Here is a 27,920-nt window from a genome sequence, read left to right on the forward strand (position 1 = left end):
TTATTTTAATTATATTTTTATTGATTTCAGAGAGGAAGGGAGAGGGAAAGAGAGATAGAAATATCAATGATGAGAGAGAATCATTGATGGACTGCCTCCTGCACGCCCCCTACCAGGGATCAAGTTCGCAACCCAGGCATATGCCTTTGACTGGAATCGAACCTGGGACCCTTCAGTTCACAGGCCGACACTCTATCCACTGAGCCAAACCAGCTAGGGCTCTGTTTTTCTTGTGTTTTTTTTCCAATCTTTATTCTTGAGATTATTACAGATGCCCCTCTCTCCCCCCCCCCCCCAATAGCTCCCTTCCACCCAGTTCCCAACCCACCCCAGGCCCTCGCCACCTTATTGTCTGTGTCCATAGGTAATGCATACATGCATAAAAGATCTTTGTCTATTCTCTTCCCGCACCCCCCCATACCTCCTTCTCTCTGATAATCATCAGTTTGTTCCATTTCAAAGCCCCTGATTCTATTCCATTCACCAGTTTATTCTGTTCATCAGATTTTTTATCCATTTAATTTTTAGATTCACTTGTTGATAGATATCTATTAGTTGTTCATAATGTTTTATCTTTACCTTTATTTTTCTTTTTTATTATTTTATTTTTTCTTTATTGATTAAGATATTACATATATGTCCTTCCTTATCGCCCCATTGCCCCCCACTCATGCCCTCACCCGCCTGGTGTCTGTGTCCATTGGTTAGGCTTATATACATGCATAAAAGTCCTTTGGTTGAGCTCTCCCCTAAGATTTGGAAACAGCAGATGACTAGATTAAAAAACTGTGGTACATCTACATATTGGAATACTATGCTGCAGTAAAAAAGAAGAAATTCTTACCATTTGCAACAGCATGGATGGAACTGGAGAGCATTATGCTATGTGAAATAAGCCAGTCAGAGAAAGATAAATATCATATGATCTCACTCATTTATAGACTATCTTTACCTTTTTCTTCTTCTTCCTCTTCTTAGAGAATACCCTTCAGCATTTCATATAATACTGGTTTGGTGGTGATGAACTCCTTTAGCTTTTTCTTATCTGTGAAGCTCTTTATCTGACCTTCAATTCTAAATGATAGTTTTGCTGGGTAGAGTAGTCTTGGTTGTAGGTTCTTGCTATTTATCACTTTGAATATTTCTTGCCACTCCCTTCTGGCCGGCATAGTTTCTGTTGAGAAATCAGCTGACAGTCATATGGGTACTCCCTTGTAGGTAACTAACTGTTTTTCTCTTGCAGCTTTCAAGATTCTCTCTTTGTCTTTTGCCCTCGGCATTTTAATTATGATGTGTCTTGGTGTGGTCCTCTTTGGATTCCTCTTGTTTGGGGTTCTGTGTGCTTCCTGAACTTGTAAGTCTATTTCTTTCACCAGGTAGGGGAAGTTTTCAGTCATTATTTTTTCAAATAGGTTTTCAATATCTTGGTATCTCTCTTCCTCTGCCTCTCCCATAATTCTGATGTTGGTATGCTTGAAGTTGTCCCAGAGGCTCCTTACACTGTCCTCATATTTTTAGATTCTTTATTATTTTTGCTCCTCTGGTTGGGTGTTTTTTGCTTACTCATATTTGAAATCATTGACTTGATTCTCAGGATCCTCTAGTCCAGTGGTCGGCAAACTGCGGCTCACGAGCCATATGCGTAAGGTGATCAGATTTTAACATTGGTAAAGCAGGACACCATTGACCGGGGGCAGAGGGGGGGGGGGTGTCTTGATTAAAAATTTGGTCTATATAGAGCAATAAAATTTTTTATAGAACGCAAAAATAGTATTGTAATATATATTTTTAAATTTCAACATAAGTACAATTTACAAATATAATAAATAAAAATATTATGTATAGTATTATTTTATTCTTTGGCATATTTCTCACTTGAGTGAACTTTTTTTAGTAGATTGCTGTCGTTTAAAAGGTCATGAAATTTTTCACAAGAATTTGTTAAATTATATTTCACACATAAAATGGCTTTCAAAGTCTCAACACTTAATTGTGATTTTTCTGATGTCCACACTTTATTTACCGTAGAAAAAAACGTGTTCAGTCGCAGCATTAGTTCCTGGTAAGAACAGCGTATATTCCACAATTTTTAGTGCATTATTGTATGGAACATGGTTTGTTTCAAAATGATGAAATATTTCTAACCATTTGTTCTCTACTGTGATTTTTGCTGATGCCCAAGATTTAACCTTTTCCTTATCAATATATATTTTTAATAATGATACCTCATTAAAAAGATCATTTTCGGAAATATTACTATATGGGAAATTTTGAGTAATATGATCAAATGATTTTTGTACATCATTCCAATTAAGTTCTTGTTTTAATGTAACCCAATGAAAATGTTCAATATCATTGTAATGTACCATCCACTCTTCTAAATAATCTATGCAGTTACTATAGAACTTTTTGACGTGATTCATGATATCTGCACGATTTATTGCACCTTGTTCTTCTAGCTGGCTTATACTATTACGGATAGTTAATGGAAGAAAATTATTTTCTAACCGCTCTTGACACTGAAATTTTAAATTATTAACTTCATTTGCTACTTCGATTACCAAAATTATGTCACCTTCAATAAGTTTTATAGCATTTTGAAAAAGAGCTGCTTGATTGTGTACAAATTCTAGCCAAATTTTTGAAGATTCTTTTTCAAAAACTCTTCTAAAATTCTAGGACATTTATCCTGTGATAGAAAGTAGGATTTCAAAGGATCGTATATTTTCAAAATTCTTTCAACAGCTGGCAAAAGAGCTAACCAGCGCATTTTACTGTATCCAAGTATTTTCTGATATTCGACTTCCACAGTTTCACAAAATTCTTTAAGCATTTCAACGCGCACAGTGTATATATAGAAATAAGAATGTATTTTAATAACAATATTTTCCACATCTACGGTCAACAAGTCAGCAGCTGTTTGAATGGCACTATGTATTATGTGCACTGCACAGCCAACACCAATAATGTTTTGATTAAGGTTTTTGTTTAATTTATAAAAAATATTATTTGTACCTCTTCTCGCTTTTCCTCCAAAATTTGCATTCGTGCTGTCTGCACAATATGCAATCATTTTATGTTTTAAATTGTTTTTTTCCAAAATATTAATAATGGAACTGAAAATTATTTCAGAAGTTTCGCCAGGCAAAGAAACGAAATCTAAAATTCTAATTTTTATTCCAGTTTCCGAATCAAAAAATCTAATAATGGTTGGGAATAACTTTATATCCTTATGATTATATGCGTCAGAATATATGGATATAAAATTAATTTTTTCTAGATTTTTGTTTAATTCTGAAAATGCATATGGGGAAAGCACATTACACACAATTGCCTCGGATTTTGTTCTAGCACAGGCAAATTTTTTGTTGAATAAGTTTTTGACAACTTGTGATGTACAGTCCATAGATCTGAAGGAATGATTGTGATTAATAGCATGAAAAGACATAAGTCCTTCTGCTAATGCTAATTTCTTTTCTTCATCTTTATCTGAAAAAATTCCTGTATTTTGGAGGAAGATGCAGCAGTATTTAAATATCTTTTATGTTTCTGTGTCTCCAAGTGCTTTGAAATATCATTCTTCCCGCCATGCAAAATAGAAAATTCACTATTACATTTCTCACATTTTACCATGTAATCGCTTTTGGTTTTTTTAATAAAAGGAAATTCACTTCTTTGATCATCATTGAATTTGCATCCCCTTTTCTTACTCATTATGTTAAAAATAAAAAAAAAATAATTTAAAATTATATTATAAATTATTATATACATATTGCTTAAAAACACAGTAAGTAGGTACATAATTACATGAACATATTTTATTGTTAGTTTATAAATTAAATTAATTTGTTTGTTATAAAGTAACTATATTTTTAAAATTATTTTAATTTTAATTCTATATTTCTTTCTAAATAATAACAATACTAACTTATATTATTTTTCCTCTGAATTTGCCGTAACGTAAGTTGTAAGTGTCACTTTCAAGGCCGCCGCTAGACTTTTTGCCGCCACTATAAAATATAAATAATACGAGTACTGTGCTAAATTCAAGAAAATTTATGTATTTATGAAATAAGTAAATAAATTACTTACCTAAATTATCTGAATAGCTGATTTGTAATGACATCACTTGTTTAACTAGCTTACTAGCACGCAGTACGATGTGTATCGTCTGAGAGACAGTTACAAAATGTTTTCGTCGTTGCCAATCCCAAAAAATGCCATTGTTCATTCAGTCCAAACAATGGTGGTCGAATTCTAACAACTGATCAACAATGCGAACTTTGATAAGCAGTTCTCGATAATCAGTTCTCAACAATTATTTGTTATTATTAAAGTTTAACATTATAAAATTAACAAAAATAATATAAAACTCATATCCTGGCTAAATAGCCACATGGCCGCCGAAAACCGTATATTCCCTTCCCGTTCTCCCGCCGTTCCCTAGCTTGTCTGCATTCTTTCCAAAAATCGGGACTTTTTTAAAATGCCGCAGGACGCGGGACAAATTGTTAAAAATCGGGACTGTCCCGCCAAAAGCGGGACGTCTGGTCACCTTACATATGCGGCTCGCGAGCCGCGGTTTGCTGCTCTGTTGACTAATGAGTTTGCCGACCACTGTCATATACTACCCTTTACCTCTTTGCACACAATATGCCACAGTTGCCTAATCCTCACAGCTTCCAACTACACGGTAACATTTAGTCTAGCAGTGGTCGGCAAACTCATTAGTCAACAGAGCGGCAAACTGTGGCTTATGAGCCGCAGTTTGCCGACCACTGCTCTAGTCTACTGTTGAATCCCTGTATATTATTCTTTATTTCAGTCAGTGTATGGGTGTATGGTTAATTTCTGAGTGGTCCTTTTCCCTTTTTTTTTTTTTTTTTTCATTCTCACTAAGATCCTTGAAGGTCTCACGAAGTTCCTCAGAGGTTTCCAGAAGATTCTTAAGTAACTTTATAACTGTAATTTTGAACTCTATATCCAGTAGTTTGCTTTCTTCCATTTCTTTCATTTTTGACATGTTTCTTTGTCTCCACATTTTGGCTGCTTCCCTGTGTTTGTTTCTATGTATTGGGTGGCTGCTAAGTCTCCTTGAGATGATAGAGTGGCCTTGTGTAGTAGGTGTCCTATAGGGCCCAGTGGCTCAGCCTCCCTAATCACCTAAGGTGGACACACTTGGTGCACCCCTTTGTGGGCTGTGTACGCAGTTTTGTTGTAGTTGAGCCTGATTGCTGTTGGTGTCACTGGGAGGAATTGACCTCCAAGCCAATTGGCTGTGGGGACCAGCTGTGACTACAGTGGGAGAGCTGCTGTGCAGGAGATGTCCTTATGAAGCTGGACTTACTTCAGTAGGGCTTTGGTGCTCACTGTTTCTGCCCCTTGAGTGTGTCACTTATGGATGTGAAGAGTTGTAATCTGGTATAGTCTCACACTGACCACTGGTACACTGGCTCTTGGGCTTCCCAGCAGGAGCTACAGAGAGATCTGCAGATTCCTCCTCTTTGTATTGGGTTTGGAAGTGCCAGAGGAGGCACAGCTGTGAAGCAAGGCAGGCTGTTGCTGGTGCTGGTGCTGGTGCTGCTGCCACCTTGGGCCTTTTATTGATAGCTTTGGGGCTCCCTGACAAGGTGGCAGCTTGTTTGACAGGTTCTAGGCTCAGAAAGAACAGGCCATTCATATGCAAAAGCTGCTGTGCACAGCTTGGGTGGGGTGGGGTCTCAGGGAATCACCAGGGTGGAGCAAACAGCAATGGCTGCCAGTCAGCCCTGCACCAGGGAGGTCCCAGCACAGGAACAATGACCTCTGTGAGCACCTCTTTCTGGAAGAAAGCCACCCCCAAGTCCCTGCCCGATTCCAGACAGTCCAGTTTCTCCCCATTATGTGTCTTGGCCCTCAGAACCTCGCCCTGCACTGGAGGTCAGAACAAATGGTAGCTTGTGCGGGGGCCTGATGCGGCGGGGGCCAGACATGGCGGGGATCTCCCTTTTCCGCGTCCCGCGCGGAAAGAGAGATGAACGAACCGGTTCTAAGTGGAGGCGGCCAGGGATTGAGAAATAATAGAAATAAAGAAAACAAGACGCAGAAATAGATTCATGAAGCTGGGGCTGGGTGGGACGCCATCTTTCCTCTCTGATGGAGAGGCAGCATGACGACGACGCTGAGCCACCCAGCAGGTTTATTTTATATCCCAGAAATCCAGGAAGTAACACCAAAACTTAGGATCAAAGGAGCTTATTTGCATTCTTAACTAGGCCCTAGCATTACTGGATTTACATATCTAGACCCGCCCCTGCTGACACCTGGGCTGCTATGAAGTCAGAACTGATTAACATGTCCAGCCTTATTGGGGAAGCATGTTCCCAGGGCGTGACTTGGCCTACTCCCTGAGTTCAGCTGATGATAACTCAGGAAATGCCCAGGTGCCTCCCAGGCGGCCCTCTACAAGCTTGTAAGTTCAGTTCACAGTGCTGGCCTTTTAAGAGGAGCAGCCCTTGTGTCAATCAGCCCCAATCTGCACTGGTTTTTACAGTCCATAGTTCTTATTGCCCGTAGGGACTTCTTTCCTCAGCTTGGAACCCTGGTCTGGGTGTCTGGTGTGGGGCTGGAACCCCTCACTCCTCCAGGCAGTCTCCACAGAGGCGATCTCCCTCCTAATTAAAAAAGCAGCACACCCTGGTGCTGGACCAGCCTCCGCACCTCCTACCAGTCTCAGTGTGCTTTCTTCTTTACTTCTCTAGTTGTAGTACTTCCACTCAGCCAGCTTCCATGGTTCTGGATGATAGTTGTTGTGTATTTTAGTTGTAATTTTGATGTGGTTGTGGGAGGCAGCAAGTGTGGGCATTTACCTCTGCCACCATCTTGGTTCTTCTGTCTCTTTTTTTTTTTTCTTGAAGGAACATTCTAACTGCACTGGTAGTTGGCCTTGTTGCAAGATCCTCAACTTAAGCATTTCAATAAATTTTTTAATAATTGGGGGTTGGCAAATTATTTAGCCATAATCTCCTTGGATTTTAACAAACACTGAGCTTGAATTGTGATAACTAAAGTAGGCTGAATTTCTTTTATCTCTGGATACAAGAAACTTGATATATGTCAAAAAGCGAAATGGTGATTTAGGGGTTTTCTCTGTTTCTGAGGCAAGAAGAGCTCAAGAAAAAGTGTGTGTGTGCGCGCATGCATGAGTGTGTGTGTGTGTGTGTGTGTGTGTGTGTGTGTGTGTGTGTGTCCGCATGCTCATCTTCTGGTTTGATACATCTAAGGTTTCCATTTTCTTGTACTTCTGTGACCTTTGACTCCTGCCACTGATCTGTGGGTGAGGGTTTTGAAATACTGTAAAACAAAAAGACTCAGTGCCCTAGGGTTAAAGGGTACCTGGGAAGCTACCTGACAAACCTCCTGCCAGTTCATAGAATCAAAGCCAAACCAAGTTTGTCATTCACTCTACTCCCAGGTGATGTATGATCACAGATGTACTCAACACAGCAGCCACCATTTTACAGAGGGCCTTTGTGTGGTGAGTCTCCCTCACAGTGCCTTCTCAAAGGATTTCAATGAAGAAGAGCAGATTCACAAAGTTTACTATCCCCAAGTTAAAATGTGGATATTCTAATTCAACAGGTGTGGTGTGAAGCCCTTGGATCTTATAAACCAACTAGAGGCCCGGTGCACGAAATTTGTACATGGGGGTGGGGTGTCCCTCAGCCCAGCCTGCACCCTATCCAATCTGGGACCCCTCAAGCGATGTCCGACTGCCCAGGATTGGGCCTAAATGGGCTGTTGGACATCCCTCTCACAATCCAGGACTGCTGGCTCCCAACTGCTTGCCTGCCTGCCTTCCTGATTGCCCCTAACCACTTCTGCCTGCCAGCCTGATCACCCCCTAACCACTCCCCTGCCAGCCTGATTGATGTCTAACTGCTCCCCTGCCAGCCTGTTTGCCCCCAACTTCCCTCCTCTGCCAGCCTGGTCACCCCTAACTGCCCTCCCCTTCAGGCCATCCTGTAGTGGCCATCTTGTGCTTACATGGGGGCAGAATCTTTGACCACATGGGGGCAGCCATCTTGTGTGTTGGAGTGATGGTCAATCTGCATATTACTCTTTTATTAGATAGGATAGAAGCCTTGTGCATGGATAGGAGCCGGCTGGTTTGCCCTGAAGGGTGTCCTGGATCAGGGTGGGGGTTCCTTTGGGGTGTGGGGCGGCCTGGGCAAGGGGCCTATGGCAGTTTGCAGGCCGGCCACAGCCCCTGGCGACCAAAGTGGAGGCCCTGGTATTTGGCATTTATTTATCTTCTATAACTGAAACTTTGTAGCCTGGGGCGGAGCCAAGCCTTCTGCTCGCTCTGTGGCGGCAGCCATTTCTGTTGGGATTTATGTATCTTCTATAATTAAAACTTTGTAGCCTTAAGCGGAGGTCAAAGCAGCCCAGGGCTGCAGAAGCTTAGCTTCCTCCATCGCCGGGGACAACCCTAGCCTCCTGCTCTCTCCAGCTCCTTGGCCGCCACCATTTCTGTTAGCATTTATGTATCTTCTATAATTAAAACTTTGTAACCTTAAGCGGGGGCCTGGGCCAGCCAGGGTGTGCGGAAAGCTAGGCTTCCTCCATCGCCGGGGAAACCCAAGCCTCCCTCCTGCTCTCTCTGTGGCCACAGCCATCTTGGTTGGGTTAATTTGCATACTCGCTCCTAATTGGCTGGTGGGCATGGCTTGTGGGTATAGTGGAGTGATGGTAAATTTGCATATTACTCTTTTATTAGATAGGATTCACACAATTTACTAAAGCTTGGAAAATGAGAATTCACTTATACAATTTATTATGCTTTATTTAGAATTCTACTATTTGAAAAGTAGACTCTTGAATACATAAAGCATTCTATTTAAAAACAGCCATCGACAATTTTGAAAGTCAACCTCAGAACCTCAAATTCTCTTTCTTGGGACCTGTATGTATGCAGTGTAAATCTATAAGCTGAGATACTATTGATATGCTTCTGTTACTTTTCATATTTTACTGTCTGGTAGTAAAACAGTGACAGACCTAGTTGATGAGGAAGACCAATGATTAATTGATGTGGGGGCAGCATTCGAGTGAGGGCATTTTCATTTTCTCTCTAGCTGTTATGATTACTTACTGTGCTTTGTAAGACACAGGGTTTTTGCCTGCCTCATATTCACACTCTTATTCCCTAAAACTGCCATGCTTGCAAAGATGTCCCTGTCTTTACATGGGGGGACCCTTTTTCCTGGACTCATGTTCTCCTTTGTCTGTCTGACCATCCTTACCCATCCTATAGTTGCAACTCAAGGTGTACAGCCTATGTGTGTGTGTCCACATGCTCATCTTCTGCCCAAACAGGTGTTGTTTCCCTTTTGCACATCATGACACAGCACAGGCACTACTGGTTCATTTTCTGCTGTCCCCAGTAGACTGTGTAGACACCAAGAAGGAATATCTCTATAAAAAATTATTTTTATGGTTAACTGGGCCAAAATTCATAACTAGAGTCGAGTAGCCATTGTTTCCAAGGGGTGTCTCCTGCCTTAAAGCTTCAGGAAAAAGCTGCACTCAGCTGCCTGCCTATTGCATTGTGTTCCTGCCCATTGTGAGGCTCACCCTTATAAAGGAGTTCCTAGGCTGCAAATCAACTAATGAGTTGAAAACCTGCCCCAGCCAATCAGGGCTCCACAGCTCTATCCTCATTTGCAGCATCACAATCAATCAGAATGACTCCATTCTGACCAATCAAGACAGTGCTATTGGGACTAATCAAACTAAGTGGATTTGGATACCTTATTTGCATATAAATAGACCAATGAGTGATGGGGGTGGACACTCCTCTCTGTTTAAGCCTGCTTTACTTCCGCTTCAAGAGAACACACTTTCAATTTCCATGTAAGACTGTATTTCACCCAGTCTTGCAGAGCTGGAGTTGTCTCCTGGGAATTGGAGCCCAGGATGACTTGCTCTAGCCTCTTGGTGCCCCAGCCATTTTCACTGAATAAAGTCTTTCTCCTTACCATATTCAAAATTTGGGACTGCTGTTAGCAGTTGAGTTGTAGACCATGATCTTCGGTTGACAACTGTCAGTTTTCTGAACACAGTGTCCAGGAGGATAGGTTTCTGTTCCTGGAAGTTTGCATAGAGCCTAACAGTTAGTATATATTCAATGAGAATTTGTTGGAAGAATGGATTTATTAAGGGGAGTCAGAATGTAACAGGGCTCAGAGTCTCTGCCAGAGGACTTCAATTCCCAGGAGTCCCTGTCTTATATAAATGTTCATACAATCAAAACTTAATTCATGGGAGTTATCAGCTTATAGTGTTGTCAATTAGGGAAAAGGCAGAAATAACTCAGAGCCATTCCTCACTTGTGCCCTTAAATCAGAATGAGGGGGCACTTCCCTGAAGAGAAAGCTGAGTGAATGTGATCTAGAATCTGAGAGTCCTGGATCAAATGTGACTTAGTTTGTAGAGCTCAGGAGTTAAGACAGCTGCCTGTTCATGTCTAGGGAGGTAAATAAAGTACTCCAGAAGGCCTTACTTATTCTTCAATTCCTAGGATTCATAAAGCTAGTTCATCCTCCTATGGCAGAAAGAAGCATGGTAAATAGTGAGGGGTGTGTATGTGTTTGTGTGCACACATGTGTGCATGTATATACACCCTCCCGCACATATAGTATTTATACCTATATACTTTTAAAAATTGATTTCAGAGAGAGGAAGGGAGAAGGGGAGAGATATAGAAACATCAATGTTGAGAGAGAATCATTGATTGGCTGCCTCCTACATGTCCCCTATGGGGATCCAGCCCACAACCCAGGCAGGGCCAGGGATATATATATGGAAATAGCTATTTTTATTTGTAAATGCTTTCTGGTTCAAATCAACCATATTAGTAAGGATAATATACTTTTGGGATATATAGTTACAGAGATCATCCTTGCACTTTATGAAGTTATGGGTTATGGGGATGATCTGAGCCTTGGTTAACTTTTCCTTTGCTTTCAAAGAAAGAAAAATAAATTAGAATGACTTCAAACAGAATATTCCTGTAAACTGCTTTTTAAGAAGTGGTCATCTTATGTGATATGCTACAGCAGGATTTCAGCCTAACTAGAATTCATAACATTAATGTTATGAGAACTTTTTGTTCTGTTACTTTCTAAGACTGTTAATGGAAAGGGCAACATGTAAATCTTTAAAGAATACTGACTTCTCCATTAAGGTTATACATAAAGGTTATAAATAAGTAAACCTCTCTAGATGAAACAGCCTACATCTTTTTTAGGTAATCCTCTCTAATAAAATGGTAATATGCAAATTAACCATCACTCCGCTACATAAGCCATGCCCACCAGCAAAGCCACGCCCACCAGCCAATCAGGGCGAGTATGCAAATTAACCCTATCCAAGATGGCTACAGCCACAGAGAGCAAGGTTTCCCAGGTAACAGAGCAAGCCAAGCTTTCCATAGCCATTGCAGGCCTAAGCCTCCACTCAAGCTACAAAGTTTCAATTATAGAAGGTAAACAAATTCAAACAAATGGCGGCAGAATGGAGCTTGAGAGAGCAGGCCAGGGTTGCCGGCGGCAACAGGGGAAGCAAAGCTTTCCACACACCCTGGCTGGGCTCACCCGCTTAAGGCTACGAAGTTTCAATTGTAGAAGGTGAATTAACTGCCACAGAAATGGCTGCCGCCCCGGAGGGAGCAGCAGGCTTGGCTCTGCTGCAGGCTACAAAGTTTCAATTGTAGAAGGAAAATAAATTCCAGATACCAGGGCCTCCCCTTGGATTGCCAGGGGGCGTGGCCAGCCTGCAAACCACCACAGGCCCCTCGCTCAGGCCGCCCCACACCCCAAGGGAACCCCACCCTGATCTGTGACACCCTTCAGGGCAAACCAGCTGGCCCCCACCCGTGCACCAGGCCTCTATCCTATCTAATAAAAGAGTAATATACAGATTGATCATCACTGCAACACACAATATGGCTGCCCCCATGTGGTCAAAGATCCTGCCCCCATGTGGACACAAGATGGCCACCACAAGATGGCCAGCAGGGGAGGGCAGTTGGGAGACACCCGGCCTGCAAGGGAGGGCAGTTGAGAGGGACCAGGCTTGCAAGGGAGGGCAGTTGGAGGTGATCAACCCTGCAGGAGAGGGCAGTTAGGGGTGACCAGGCCAGCAGAGGAGGGCAGTTGGAGGTGATCAACCCTGCCTGAGAGGGCAGTTAGGGGTGACCAGACTGGCAGAGGAGGGAAGTTGGGGGCAAACAGGCTGGCAGGGGAGCAGTTAAGCATCAACCAGGCTGGCAGGGGAGTGGTTAGGGGGTGATCAGGCTGGCAGGCAGAAGCGATTAGGGGCAATCAGGAAGGCAGGCAGACAAGCAGTTGGGAGCCAGCAGTCCTGTATTGTGAGAGGGATGTCCAACTGCCCGTTTAGGCCCGATCCCACCAGGGGAGTCCCATATTGGAGAGGGTACAGGCTGGGCTGAGGGACAACACCCTGCCGTGCATGAATTTCGTGCACCGGGCTTCTAGTATTTAGATAATGAGTTAGCAAGGTTGCCATGCACAAACCAATTCAGGAAGCCCCTTTCATATAGATGTCAATGGAAACAGTACCTCCCATGGTCATTCACATAACAATGTGTACAAATATCTTTGATGGCATTATTTTTTGCCATCTATCATTTGTATGGGTAGATACAATAGACTTTAGACTGTCTAACAAATGAACCATGTAGTCTGACTGTCTTTCTGCCCTGAGTTAATGTCCAAGAATGACCTGCCCTGGTTACTCAAAATTTCTATTATGAACCTTACTTTTTGTGTTATTTGTGTCCTATCATTTTCCATTTATCTCTCCAGATTTGTTCTCAGCTCTTGTCTGTCATGCCCAGGTGCCTTGTCTCTCATGATGTGTTGCCTATGTTCTTTGTCTCAGCTTTCTAATTGTATTTGGTTAAAAGGAGCTGACAGACAACTAGAGAGCAAGAGGAACATTTGGATGCTTATGTCTGCTGTTTTGTCCTGCTAGGCTGTAGTTTTGGCAGCAGGTACCTTCTCAGGCTGTAACCACAGCTCTCTTGGGGCAGCCCCTTTCCCAAGACTACTGTTTTTGTGATATTCCAGTAGAACTTCCCTTACAGAACTAGGTGACAATGGTTACCCTTTGTCATTGTCCCTGAGACTTTCACCATTCCTTAATCCCTCAGTACAACTATAATAATACTTTTCCAAAACTCTTGTCAGTCATTCTTTTTAGTATCACATATGTTTCCTTCTGGAATTATGACTGATACAAACTATTTATTTTGCTTCCTCTTAACACTTACATCCTTGATGTTGACCTCACCAAAACCAAATCACATATCATAATTTCCCTTGTGCATCCTGACTATTGTTGGTCACCCTCAGAAACAGCTCTAAAGCTCTCAGTTAATTAACTTTATACCTCCATGATGTAGTGTTTAGAACCTCACTTCCCCACTGCTGAGGTTTCAACATGATGCCAAGGTCTCCTCAGATTATCATCAATCACTATTGGGTACTCCATCTGAGCCTTTTGTTAGAGTACAAACTCAAAATGAAGTGGTTGTGGATCCATTGTGGTATTCTCCATGGCATTTATAGGAACACTTTGTAGGTTAAGGTTGCTCAATATACTTTATTGTATCAGGAAGCGATATCAGCAAATATGGAGCATCTGATAACTGCACATTCTGATGGTGGTATGTCTCTTCTTTCAGGTATATCTTTTAAAATGCTGATTCAAATGGTATTGTACTATATATAATTAACTGAACCTGTTTTCAGTTAAGAATATATCTTTGAGAACTGTCCTTGTCAGAAGGGAATTTTTAATCTCTTTATTAGTTCCCTTTTTCTGTAACATGAAAATATGATATATATTTTTGGGAAAATCTATAATAAAGAATTATAGCAAATAGAAAATGCTGAGTCAAATATAAGAGATTTTTACCCTATTTTAAGTATAAACATTTTGCCATTCTTTTTTCAAATTTCTTTTTTCCTAATTAAGAACAAAACAATTGACATCCTTTTTGTACCTTCCCCTGTCTCTCTCTTTCCTCCCTTCTCTTCCTTGCTTCCTGCTTTTCCAAAATCATCATTCTCTAATTGGTGATATCTTTCTCACCCATGATTTTATACTATGCTACATAATAAAGAGCTAATATGCAAATGGTTGTCACGCCCTCACACAGTCATGCTGTAATGGCTCAGACACTCAACACTGGGGAAAGAGGTACAGGTACCATCCAGGCACAAATGAGCTCCCAAGAGAGGAATGGGTACCAGCCAGGTACAAATGAGCTCATGAGAGAGGAATGGGAACCAGTCAGGCTGTGGCCCGAAAGAGGAACAAGCCACCCACCCCACGGTCCAGGGTGCCAGCGGCTGGGGCTGCGACCCAGGAGAGGGACGAGCTGCCCACCCTGTAGTCTCGGGAGCCAGTGGCTGCTCCTGTGGCCTGGGAGAGGGACAAGCTGCCCACCCCACGGTCCTGGGCACCAGTGGCTGCGCCTGCACCTGTGGCCTGGGAGAGGGACAAGCCGCCTGCCCCATGATCCCCGGCAGCTGCGGCCTGCCCGGGTGGAGCTGGCCTGGGTAGTGGGTGCCTGTGGCTGGCCAGAGGTAGGAAAGCCCAGATCCAGGGTGCCTGTGACCATCCAGAGGAGAAAATCCTGAGTCCCAGATGCTGAGAGAGGCAGAGGCGGTTAGGGATGATCAGGCCAGCAGGGGAGCAGTTAGGGGAGATCAGGCAGGCAGGCACAGGTGGTTAGGGATAAACAGGCAGGCAGAGGTGGTAAGGCGTGATCAGGTGGGCAGGCAGAGGAGTTAGGGGAGATTAGGCAGGCAGGCCGGAGAGCAGTTAGGAGCCAGCAGTCACGGATTGTGAGAGGCAGTCATACATTACATGAAGGGTTCCGGATTGGAAAGGGTGCAGACCAGGCTGAGGGTCACTCACCCCATGCATGTATTTCATGCCCCAGGCCTCTAGTTTATACTATAAATGTGTTATTTTTGTGTTTAAAATCATTACAAACTCTATTGTAAACTCTATTTTAATATTTTAAAACATTTTATTTGATAGTAATTTAAAACTTTAAAGAAAAGTTGCAATACCCTATGATTATTAAGAGATCAGGATGTTTTATCTCTCTCTCCTTCCATCTTCTCTCTCTCTTTTTCTCTGTATATATCAATCCTTCTTTCTTTCTTTTTTATTTATTTTTAAATTTCTTTATTGATTAAGATATTACATATGTGTCCTTATCCCCCCATTGCCCCCCCCCCCCACACTCATGCCCTCATTCCCCTTTTGTCTGTGTCCATTGCTTAGGCTTATATGCATGCATACAAGTCCTTTGGTTGATCTCTCCCCCTTACCCCCACCCTCCCCTACCTTCCCTCTGAAGTTTGATAGTCTGATCGATGCTTCTCTGTCTCTGAATCTGTTTTTGTTCATCAGTTTATGTTGTTCATTATATTCCATAAACTAGTGAGATCATGTGATATTTATCTTTCTCTGACTGGCTTATTACACTTAGTATAATGCTCTCCAATTCCATCCATGCTGTTGCAAATGGTAAGAATTCCTTCTTTTTAACTGCAGCATATTATTCCATTGTGTAGATGTACCACAGTTTTTTAATCCACTCATCTGCTGATGGGCACTTAGGCTGGTTCCAAATCTTAGCTACTGTGAATTGTGCCACTATGAACATAGGGGTGCACATATCCTTTCTGACTGGTGCTTCTAGTTTCTTGAGATATATTCCTAGAATTGGGATCACTGGGTCAAATGGGAGTTCCATTTTTAGTTTTTTGAGGAAACTCCATACTGTTTTCACAGTGGCTGCACCAGTCTGCATTCCCACCAGCAGTGCACAAGGGTCCTTTTTCTCTGCATCTTCCCCAGCACGTGTCCTTTGTTGATTTGTTTATGATAGCCATTCTGACAGGTGTGAGATGTTACTGCATTCTCATTTTAATTTGCATATTTCAGATAATTGGTGACCTTGAGAATGTTTTCATGTGTCTCTTGGCCTTCCTTCTGTCTTCTTTTGAAAAGTATCTATTTAGGTCCATTGCCTATTTTTTAATTGGGTTGTTTATCTTCCTTTTGTTAAATTGTAACAGTTCCCTGAAAATGTTGGAGATTAAACCTTATCAGTGATAACATTGGCAAATATGTTCTCCCATGCAATGGGCTTTCTTGTTTTTTTTTTTTTTATGGTTTCTTTTGCTGTGCAAAAGCTTTTTATTTTGATGTGGTCCCATTTGTTTATTTTCTCTTTAGTTTACATTGCCTTAGGAGAGGTATCAGTGAAGAAATTGCTTCAGCATATGTCTGAGATTTTGCTGCCTGTGGATTCCTCTAGTATTTTTATGGTTTCCTGTCTTATGTTTAAGTCCTTTGTCCATTTTGAGTTTATTTTTGTGTATGGTGTAAGTTGGTGGTGTAGTTTCATATTTCTGCATGTATCTGACCAATTTTCCCAATACCATTTATTGAAGACACTGTCTTGACTCCATAGTATGTTCTTGCTTCCTTTGTCAAATATCAGTTGAGCATAGAGATTTGGGTTGATTTTTGGGTTCTCTATTCTATTCCATTGACCTATACGTCTGTTTCTGTGGGAGTACCACGCTGTTTTGAGAATAGTGGCTTTGTAATTCAGCTTGATATCTGGTATTGAGATCCAACCTACTTTATTCTTTTTTCTCAGGATTGCTGCAGCTATTCAGGGTCTCTTTTTTATTCCAGATGAATTTTTGGGAAGTTCAATCTAGAACTGTGAAATAGACCGTTGGTATTTTAATGGGGAGTGCATTGAATCTATACATTGCTTTGGGTAGTATGGACATTTTAACGATGTTGATTCTACCAATCCATTAACACAGTATGTTCTTCTATCTGTTTATGTCTTCCTCTATCTCTTTTTTCAGGGTCCTGTAGTTTTCCGTGAATGGGTCTTTTACCTCCTTAGTTAAGTTTATTCCCAGGTATCTTAATTTTTTTGGTCAATGGTATATGTGATTGTTGTTTTTTTGTCTCTCTTTCTGTAAGTTCATTATTGGTGTATAGAAATGACATAGATTTCTTGGAATTAATTTTGTATCCTGCTACAGTGTCAAATTCATTTATCAAGTCTAATAATTTTTTGATGGAATCTTTAGGGTTTCTTATGTACAGTATCATGTCATCTGCAAAAAAGGACAGTTTTACTTCTTCTTTTCAAATTTGGATGCCTTTTATTTCTTCCTCTTGTCTGATCGCAATGGCTAATACTTCCAGCACTATGCTGAACAGGAGTGGTGAGAGTGGGCATCCCTGTCTTGTTCCTGTTCTTAGGGAAAATGGTTTTAGTTTTTGCCCATTGAGTATGAGGTTGGCTGTGGGTTTGTCACATATGGCTTTTATTATGTTGAGGTAGGATCCTTCTATTCCCACCTTGCTGAGAGTTTTTATCAAAAATGTGTGTTGGATTTTGTCAAATGCTTTTTCTGCATCAATTAATGTAACTATGTGGTTTTAATCTCTCAATTTGTTTATGTGATATACTAGAAGCCTGGTGCACGAAATTCATGCACGGTGGGGGGTTGTCCCTCAGCCCAGCCTGTACCCTCTCCAATCTGGGACTCCTGGAGGGATGTCCGACTGCCCGTTTAGGCCCGAGCGGGCCTAAACGGGCAGTCGGACATCCCTCTCACAATCCAGGACTGCTGGCTCCCAATTGCTTGCCTGCCTGCCTGCCTTCCTGATTGCCCCTAACCGCTTCTGCCTGCCAGCCTGATCACCCCCTAACCACTCCGCTGCCAGCCTGGTTGATGCTTAACTGCTCCCCTGCCAGCCTGTTTGCCCCCAACTTTCCTCCTCTGCCAGCCTGGTCACCCCTAACTGCCCTCTCAGGCAGGGTTGATCACCTCCAACTGCCCTCCCTTGCAGGCCTGGTCCCTCACAACTGCCCTCCCTTGCAGGCCGGGTGCCTCCCAACTGCCCTCTCCTGCTGGCCATCTTGTAGTGGCCATCTTGTGTCCACATGGGGGCAGGATCTTTGACCACATGGGGGCAGCTATATTGTGTGTTGCAGTGATGATCAATCTGTATATTACTCTTTTATTAGATAGGATAGAGGCCTGGTACAGGGGTGGGGGCCAGCTGGTTTGCCCTGAAGGGTGTCACAGATAAGGGTGGGGGTTCCCTTGGGGTGTGGGGCAGCCTGAGTGAGGGGCCTGTGGTGGTTTGCAGGCTGGCCACGCCCCCTGCAACCCAAGGGGTGGCCCTGATATCTGGAATTTATTTTCCTTCTACATTTGAAACTTTGTAGCCTGGGGCGGAGCCAAGCCTGCTGTTCCCTCTGGGGTGGCAGCCATTTCTGTGGCAGTTAATTCACCTTCTACAATTGAAACTTTGTAGCCTTAAGCGGGTGAGCCCGGCCAGGGTGTGCAGAAAGCTTTGCTTCCCCTGTTGCCGGCGGCAACCCTGGCCTGCTCTCTCAAGCTCCATTCTGCCGCCATTTGTTTGAATTTGTTTACCTTCTATAATTGAAACTTTGTAGCTTGAGTGGAGGCTTAGGCCTGCAACGGCTATGGAAAGCTTGGCTTCCTCTGTTACCTGGGAAACCTTGCTCTCTGTGGCTGTAGCCATCTTGTATTGGGGTTAATTTGCATACTCACCCTGATTGGCTGGTGGGTGTGGCTTGGCTGGTGGGCATGGCTTATGTAGCGGAGTGATGGTTAATTTGCATATTACCATTTTATTAGAGAGGATCATGTTTATGGATTTGTGGATATTGTATCATCATTGCATCCCCGGGATAAATACTACTTGGTCATGGTGTATGATCTTTCTGATGTACTTCTGGATCTGATTTGCTAGAATTTTGTTGAGTATTTTGGAATCTATGTTCATGAGGGATATTGGCCTGTAATTCTCTTTCATTGTGTTGTGTTTGTCTTGTTTTGGTATTAGGGTGATGCTGGCTTCATAGAATGAGCTTGGAAGTGTTCCTCCATCTTGAATTTTTTGAAATAATCTGAGGAGGATAGGTTTTAGTTCTTCCTTGAATGTTTCATAAAACTCCCCTGTGAAGCCATCTGGCACCAGGATTTTGTTTGCTGGAAGCTTTTTGATGACTGATTCAATTTATATCATAGTTATTGGCCTATTGAGATTTTCAGATTCTTCCTGATTAAGTTTTGGAAGGTTGTATTTTTCTAGGAATATGTCCATTTATTCTAGGTTACTTATTTTGTTGAATAGAGTTGTTCATAGTATTTTTTTAATCTTTTGTATTTCTATGGGGTCTGTTGTTACTTCACCTTTTTCATTTTTGATTTTGTTTATTTGGGTCCTCTCTCTTTGCTTCTTGGTGAGCTTGGCTAAAGGTTCATCAATCTTGTTTATCCTTTCAAAGAACCAGCTCTTGGTTTCATTGATTTTTGTTTGTTTGTTTGTTTGTCTCTATGTCATTTATTTCTGCTTTGATCTTTATTATCTCCTTCCTCTGCTCACTCTGGGTTTCTCTTCTTGCTCTCATTATAATTCTTTAAGTTGTAGAGTAAAATGATTGACTGTCATTTTTTTCTTGTTTTTTGTTTGTTTGTTTGTTTGTTTGTTTGTTTAGGTACACCTGTGGAGCTAATAAACTTCCCTCTCAAGACTGCTTTCGTCATGTCCCATAGATTTTGGACTGTTGTGTTTTTATTGTCATTCGTTTCCTGGATGTTATTTTTCTCATATTGTAGTTCCTATTACATATATAGGTAGTATAAATATTACTGTCCTCAAAACACATGGCTCACGTTTTTGAGTTTTAAATTCCCCCCTTTTCCAACCTCATCTCTAGTCAGAAAGAAAGTTCCCTATGATCTCTCCTGATGAGTAGGGGGAATTTTTCATGGACCAGGGAACCCTTCCACTATAGTCTCTCAAGCCCACTGCTTTGATTTGTGCCAAGGCTCCAGAAGTTTTATTTGCCAAGGTTTTCTACCATTGATGCAAATGTCAATACAGTGAAAAAGGTGGCTACTGTTCTAGTATTATTATAAAAATAGTTTTGACCTTTCAGGCCCCATAATAGGACCACATTTGAGAATGGCCAATCTAGCAGATTACAGAGAGCTGTTCAAATAGATTTCACAGTGATGAACACTGTTTGTCTCCTTTGGTTGTAAGCCAACATGGAGCTCTTAAAAACTCCCTAAAAAGTGCATCAGATGGTTTTCTGCTGGCCTGGAAGAACTCTGCCTAGTGTCATCGTGACTTTACACATGCAATGGTAAAGCAGACTCTATTATTGCTGTCACATTTATGCACAAAAGACAAATGACTCTCCTTCCTCCAGGTCTCTGGAACTGTGTCATAAAATTTCAGAATTGATTTGAACTGGGTTTGACTAAATGTGGCATTTATTTAGTATGAACTATTAAGTTATATGGTTCAATATACCTAAAATGTATCTTAAAAGGGTCACAAGGAATTAAATTTGTATGTTGGACTTAATGTATTGTTGGATCATTTATTCATTCAGCAAATAAGTATAGGCATATGCCTGTCATGTAGATACATAAATGTAAATAAGCAGGATGGATTCTTGCTGTAAGTGGCTTATACCACAGTGTATACACTAATAAAGACTTGATAGGAGCTACAGAGAAGTAGGTATGAGGCGTGGTGCAGGTTCAGGGAAGAGAGTATTCAACTCTATCTTGAAGCAGGTGGGGTCAAGAAAGGTCTCTTAGAAGAGCTAATCCTTTGAACTGAGCCTTAAATGATGAGTACATGTTAGGCAGTCATCCAGGTGAGAAAAATGTATTACAGACAGAGCAACAGCTATGAAAATGCAAGAATGTAATAACTAGGTAACTAGTGTGGCTGGAACATTGGTGATGCAGGGAAGTATATGTATGGCGAGGGCCAGGGTGAGGAAAGTAGACAAAGGAGGGGTTATGTAAGGAATGTTGAGTCTGTTTCAAAAAGGAAGAGGAACCACTAGAATATTTTAGGTAGAGGATGCTATAACAGGGTTGTATTTTAGAAGTCACTCATTATAGACTACCAGGGTGGAGTAGGGAACAACATGTCAGAGCCACTATTGGATTGGGAATCAATCATAACAGTCTAAAGCTGAGATAACAGGGATAGAAGTTAGGAAGAAAGAAAAGGTCAATAGTCTAAAGATTTAGAGAGTTTGCTGTGTGGTTATTTCATCATAAGTGGCACCATGAGTGAGCAGAGCAACTAGAATTATGAGATCATTCATGCCCAACTGATTTTATAATGCCGTGAATATTATTTTTGACTCATTAACAGCCTGAATTAAAGCTGAACCTACTTATGGCTAGAATATATTGATTTCTGTCCATCTAACTGTTTACAATACTTGGATAATTTCTTGTGCCTTAGGAAGTAGAAATGAGGGGCACACTTTTTATTCTTTGTGGCGTATGCCATATGCCATATCTAGCCCCAATCTTTATAACCCTCTCTATAGCACATGCCAAGAAATATAACCAAAGGCTTTTATGGTATGGAAATTTCATCCCTTTCATTATGTCATACTAGAACCTATAATTACATAGTAACTTTTAAATAGCTAACTTCTGAATTACGAACTTACTGTGAAGTCAAAAATCTAAGTTCTACTCACATAAAGCAAGCATTATTGTGAATGACACTTGCATTTTCTTTCTTATGTTTTTTACTGATCGTTTAGTGTAACCTAAGGCTTATTAAATAATATATTTACATAAATATATAATACGCTTAATGTAGGCTTCAATTTCTTTTTTTTTAAATCTTTATTGTTCAGATTATTACAATTGTTTCTCCGTTTTTCCCCCCATATCTCCCCACCACCCAGTTCTCACCCCCTTTCTGCCCTTACTTCCCCCCTCCCGTTGTCCTTTTCCATAGGTGTATGATTTTTGTCCAGTCTCTTCCCGTACCCCGCACACAGACACTCCTTTCCCCCTGAGAATTATCAATCCACTCCCATTCTATGCCTCTGATTCTATTATGTTCACCAGTTTATTCTGTTCCTCAGATTTTTAATTCACTTGATTTTTAGGATCACTTGTTGATAGATATGTATTTGTTGTTCATAATTTTTATCTTTACTTTTTTCTTCTTTTTCCTCTTTTTAAAGAATACCTTTCAGCATTTCATATAATACTGGTTTGGTGGTGAAGAACTCCTTTAGCTTTTTCTTGTCTGTGAAGCTCTTTATCTGACCTTCAATTCTGAATGATAACTTTGCTGGGTAGAGTAGTCTTGGTTGTAGGTTCTTGCTATTCATCACTTTGAATATTTCTTGCCATTCCCGTCTGGCCTGCATAGTTTCTGTTGAGAAATCAGCTGACAGTCGTATGGGTGCTCCCTTGTAGGTAACTAACTGTTTTTCTCTTTCTTCTTTTAAGATGCTCTCTTTGTCTTTTGCCCTTGGCATTTTAATTATGATGTGTCTTGGTGTGGTCCTCTTTGGATTCCTCTTGTTTGGGGTTCTGTGTGCTTCCTGAACTTGTAAGTCTATTTCTTTCACCAGGTGGGGGAAGTTTTCTGTCATTATTTCTTCAAATAGGTTTTCAGTATCTTGCTCTCTCTCTTCTTCTGGCACCCCAAAAATTTGGATATTGGTACGCTTAAAGCCATCCCAGAGGCTCCTTACGCTATCCTCACACTTTTGGATTCTTCTTTCTTTCTGCCTCTCTGGTTGGGTGTTTTTTTTCTTCCTCATATTCCAGATCTTTGGTTTGACTCTTCGGGTACGGTGGTCTACAATTGAGTGTCTGTATATTCTTTATTTCAGAGAGTGTATGCATAATTTCTGACTGGTCCTTTTCCATTTTTTTTGGTATTCTCATTAAGGTCCTTGAAGGTCTCTTCAAGTTTCTCAGCGGTTTTTAGAAGAATCTTGAGTAACCTTATAAATGTGGTTCTGAACACTGTGTCGTCCATTAGTTTGCTTTCCTCCATCTCTCCTATTCATGACATACTTCGGTGTCTCCGCATTTTGGCTGCCTCCCTGTGTTGATGGAGTGGCTTTGTGTGGTCAGTGACCTATAGGGGCTGGTAGCTCAGCTTCCCCAATCACTCTAGGTGGTCGCTCTTGGTACACCCCTTTGTGGGCTGAGTGGAAAGTCTTGGTGTAGTTAAAAGCCTTGATTGCTGTTGGTACACTGGGAGGAATTGACCTCAAGGCCAATTGGCTGTGAGGACCTGCTGTGTCTATAATGGAAGAATTGCTGTGCTGGAGACACAGTAGGGCTTTGGTGCTCACTGAGTCTGCCTCTTGAATGTGTCCCTTATGAGAGTGGTTGAAATCTGGTGTCATCCACACCGACCACTAGATACCCTAGTGTCTGGATCTCCAATGGGGTGCAGGTCTGAGGCCTCCCAGCAGGAGCTACAGCAAGAGCTACAGTTTTCTCCTCTTTGCTTGGGTGGTTTTGGAGCAGTCTGACTGGAGCTGCAGTTAATTTGGTTGAGCTGCCATAGAACAGGCCATTTATATATAAAAGCCACTGTGTGGAGCCTGGGCGGGTTTGTAGAATGTGCAGGGCAGGGTCTCAGGGCAGGGCGGGGTCTCAGGGTGTCACTAGGCTGGGGCGTGGCCAACGGCCATGGCTGCCTTCAGCCGTCTCTGCCTTTCTGCGTTTCCAAGTCCTCGTGTCCCGCACTCCAGCGCAGCAAACCCTGATTGCTGGGTGCACCTCTGCAGAAAAGTCACTCTCACTCTCCGACCGATGGCTGAGAGTCCAGCTTCTCCCCGTAGGCGTCTGGGTCCCCCACATGTCCCCAGAAACTGGAGTTCAGAGTGATCGGGAGTTTGTTTCCCTTTGGTTTGAAGAAAAACCGCGCACCCAGTCGCCTGCCGCCAGCCTGCTTCACGCACGCTTCCGTACCTCAGCTCTCCAGCGTTTGCACTCCCTTCTCTTCTTAGTTGTAAATATACCACTCAGCCAGCTTTCCCGTGGTTCTGGGTAGTAGATGTTTTGATTTTTAGTTGTATTTTTGAAATTGTTGTGCGAGGCGGCAGTTTAGTTGTTTAACTTTGCCGCCTTCTTGGTTCCAAGAATCAAGGCTTCAATTTCTTGAGAACACTTAGATATATGGGCAGCTGTAGAATTGCTCTATGGCTGCTCCTGTCATCACTTTCAACCATGCTTATGGCCTTGTTCTTTTTATATGTGTTGAGGCTAAGGATTCAGAGACTAGAACTTCTGTAATCACAAAATTGTGTAGATGGTTTATTTCTCTTCACTTTTATCTAAACATAAATTGATACATAGGAAAATTTTGTAATCATTTTATCACTTTGCATATGAAAGCAGCCAGGCATTTGGATCACTTTCTTCTCACTTTTATGTTGGATGTTGACCTTTTATGCTGTTGCAAGGATATGAATAAGTCAGTATAATCCTATTTACAAAGAATAGAATCCTATTCTTACCTTCAAATATTCTCAAAATCAATCTTCACATTTAGAGCAAATCAAATGTGGTGGAAATTCTTGATATCCCAAAACACTTGTTTTTTTTATTAGATTTCTTACTCCTCGAAATTGAAAAGTGGAAATTGTTAGGGAGGAAACAGCCATACACTTTTCAGATATTAATTGTATATTTACTCTGGGCAGTGCTACACTCAGCTTTCAGGAAATAAGGACGAATACAGTATCACCCCTGCCTTTCAGGATCTTAATGGCTAATGGAGTTAAAGATACTCCTCTAATTAATTGGAGTGTGGCAAGTACTCAAAAGAGGCTGAAAAAAGGGGAATGTGAAAACAAAGGTTAGGACTAACATTAAAAAGATGAGTACAAATTATTTCAAGGTAATTGTGAGGTACATGTATGTCATGACAGTATAAATGCTATTAGATAAGTGATACAGAAATGGTTACCATTTGATAAAACATATAGGTGTTTACTTTGGGATATTATATTTACTAATAATGTTAATATTAATAGTAATAAGGGTAGAATTAATACTGGGAAGCTCTTACGTGCCTGATTCTTGTAAGGTGTTATGTGGATGTATCACCTTTGCTCTAGAAATAAAACTGTATGACAGGAAAACAGTAGAGGTAGTGGGTCATGAAAAGCATGTGGGGTCAGACATTCTAGGATCAAAATCTTGGTCTACCCTAAGAACCACATGACTGTACACAAGTTACCTGACAGCCCAAGTCTCCATTGCTTTTCATGGGGAGAATATTGATGATTTATTCAGAGAGTAGTTATAAGAAAGTTGAATTAATTCATTAAGCACAGTGTGTTAACTTTTTTATCAGATGGGATAATCCCTGGTGTAGGTAGTTTATATAACTTTATAAATACCACAGGCAAATTTAGAGGCAGAGCTGATTCAACGCAGATTTGCAGACCAAAAGGTCTTAATTCTTTTTATATTGTACTAGAGGCCAGGTGCATGAAATTCATGCACTCGGATTGTGGGGGTGGGGAGGGGGCGACCCCTCAGCCTGGCCTGCACTCTCTCACAGTCTGTGAGCCCTCAGGGGATGTCCAACTGACGGCTTAGGCCCTCTCCCCAGAGGAGCGGGCCTAAGCCGTCAGTTAGACATCCTTACTGCTGCGCTTGCCAGCTGTGAGCCCAGCTTCTGGCTGAGCAGTGCTCCCCCTGTGGAAGCGCACTGACCACCAGAGGGCAGCTCCTGAGTTGAGCATCTGCCCCTGGTGGCAACTGAATGTCATAGCGATCAGTCGTTCCACTGTCAGGCTGAAACCAGTTCTCTGACATCCCCCGAGGGGTCCCAGATTGCGAGAGTGTGCAGGCCAGGCCGAGGAACCTCACCAGTGCATGATCAAGCCTGGGGAGGGACTTGGGAGGTTGGCCAGCTGGGGAGGGACCACGGGAGGGCCCCAGGGTGTGTCCGGCTCATCTCACTCAGTCCCGATTGGCTGCACCCCAGCAGCAAGCTAACCTACTGGTTGGAGTGTCTGCCCCCTTGTGGTCAGTGCACGTCATAGCGACTGGCCGACCATTCGACTGTCTACCCCTGGTGATCAGTACATGGTATAGCAAGCAGTTGAGTGACCTTAACATATCGTTAGCATATTACGTTTTGATTGGTTGAATGAATGACCGAATGACCAGACACTTAGCATATTAGGCTTTTATTATATAGGAGTGGACATATTGAAACAATAGGTTTTCTATATTTATGTTATAGTTATGTAAATCTTAAAACTTTACATCTCTACTTAAGTTATCTACAAATGAAAGTTGATTTCACTTCCTCATTTTAGATTTCAACTTTGTGTGCGTTTTCATGTGTCTAATCAGTTTAGCTTTACCAAAAGACATAATTGTATGTATTTCTAAAAGTTGGCATGTCTAAATCATCCCATTAGCTGATATCAGATCAGATTTAGAAAATGTTATGTTATGCTTGAGAAGCCACTCAGACAATGAGTTCCCTTTCCTACTAACTGCATAACTGATGATCTGTTTAGTTTTATTAGTTTTGGAACAATTCTAAGAATGTGAACCTAATATTTAAATAATGTTGAAACAAAACCAAAACCAAAGTCTCTCTGTTATTTCCTCTTCTGAGATCATTAAAAGGAGCATGTTAATATGAGAGAACTTGGAATGAGAGAAGCTGGAATGAAAAAGTTGGAAGCCATAGAGTACCATGCTTCATGCTGCAAAATTTACAAAATTGCATTCCTGCCACATATGACACTTTTGTAATCAGCTTTAGGGAAGGGTGTCAGACTTCATTTCATCACATGCCATTATAACCATCTTCCATGATGGAAGGTACAGATTCATTTTTATTCTTCTTCTGTTTCATTGTGGTAGCCAAGTCCATGAATATGAGGGTGAATGTAATTCAAAGATCCATGAAATGAATGAATGAATGAATGAATCCTATATAATAAAAGCCCTAAGGGCGGAATGACTGGAACAACCACCAGGAGCCAGCCGCCCAGTGGAGGAGGAGGAGAAGGAAGGGGGCACATGGAGGCCTGGAGGCACATGTTATGGCCCAGAGATCCCAGGAACCACAAGCCCAGAGCTTTCTTTCCAATAAAAAAAAAAAAAAATTAAAAAAAAAAAAAACGGCCAACACTGCCACCCTAGGAAGAATGGCTCAAGGAGGGAAAGGCCTCCCCAGGCCCTGCCTGGCCTGGCTGACGTGCTTCAGGCTCACAGGGACTCAGGCAAGCGTTGGATGGCAGCTGCTGCTGCAAGGGTCAGGCCGAAGCTCAGGCAAGCAGCGGATGGAAGCTGCTGCTGCTGTGAGGGCTGGGCTAAGGCTCAGGCAGCCATGGTGTCTGAGAGGACGGAGGCTCAGGTAGCCATGATGGCCAGCAGTGGCAGCAGCAGTGGCATGATGGGGGCACTACCTTCCCCTGATCAGCTGGTCGCCTCCCACAGAGGGAGGCCAGACTGCAGCTTAGGCCCACTACCTGGGGTGAGCAGGCCTAAGTCATCAGTAGGACATCCCCTGAGGGCTCCCAGATTGTGAGAGGGGTCAGGCCAGGCTGAGGGCCCCCCACCCCGCCAGTGCACAAATTTTCATGCACTGGGCCTCTAGTAAATAAATAAAATAATAATTCCATATTACATTTTTTTATGTGAGAGGGGACAGAAACTTCTCCTGATTCTATGCAGAATGAACAACTCTAGCTAATGTAAAGGTTGTATTAGAAATGCACGCCATGCCTCCGTTTGCCTCTATTGTTCCTATTGCTGAAGCAGAAGGAATATTGTGATTAGATAGTGGCATTTATGTTTATTGAATCCACACCAAATCTAGGAGCTATATCTCCTAACATTTCATCTCGGTTGGTGTTCTGTTTTCATGATGTCTGCTCTTATCTTTATTATTTTCTCCTTCTGCTACCTTTGGGTATA

The sequence above is a fragment of the Cnephaeus nilssonii genome (assembly GCF_951640355.1).
Source record: "Cnephaeus nilssonii genome assembly, chromosome: 6".
NCBI classification, from domain to species: domain Eukaryota; kingdom Metazoa; phylum Chordata; class Mammalia; order Chiroptera; family Vespertilionidae; genus Cnephaeus; species Cnephaeus nilssonii.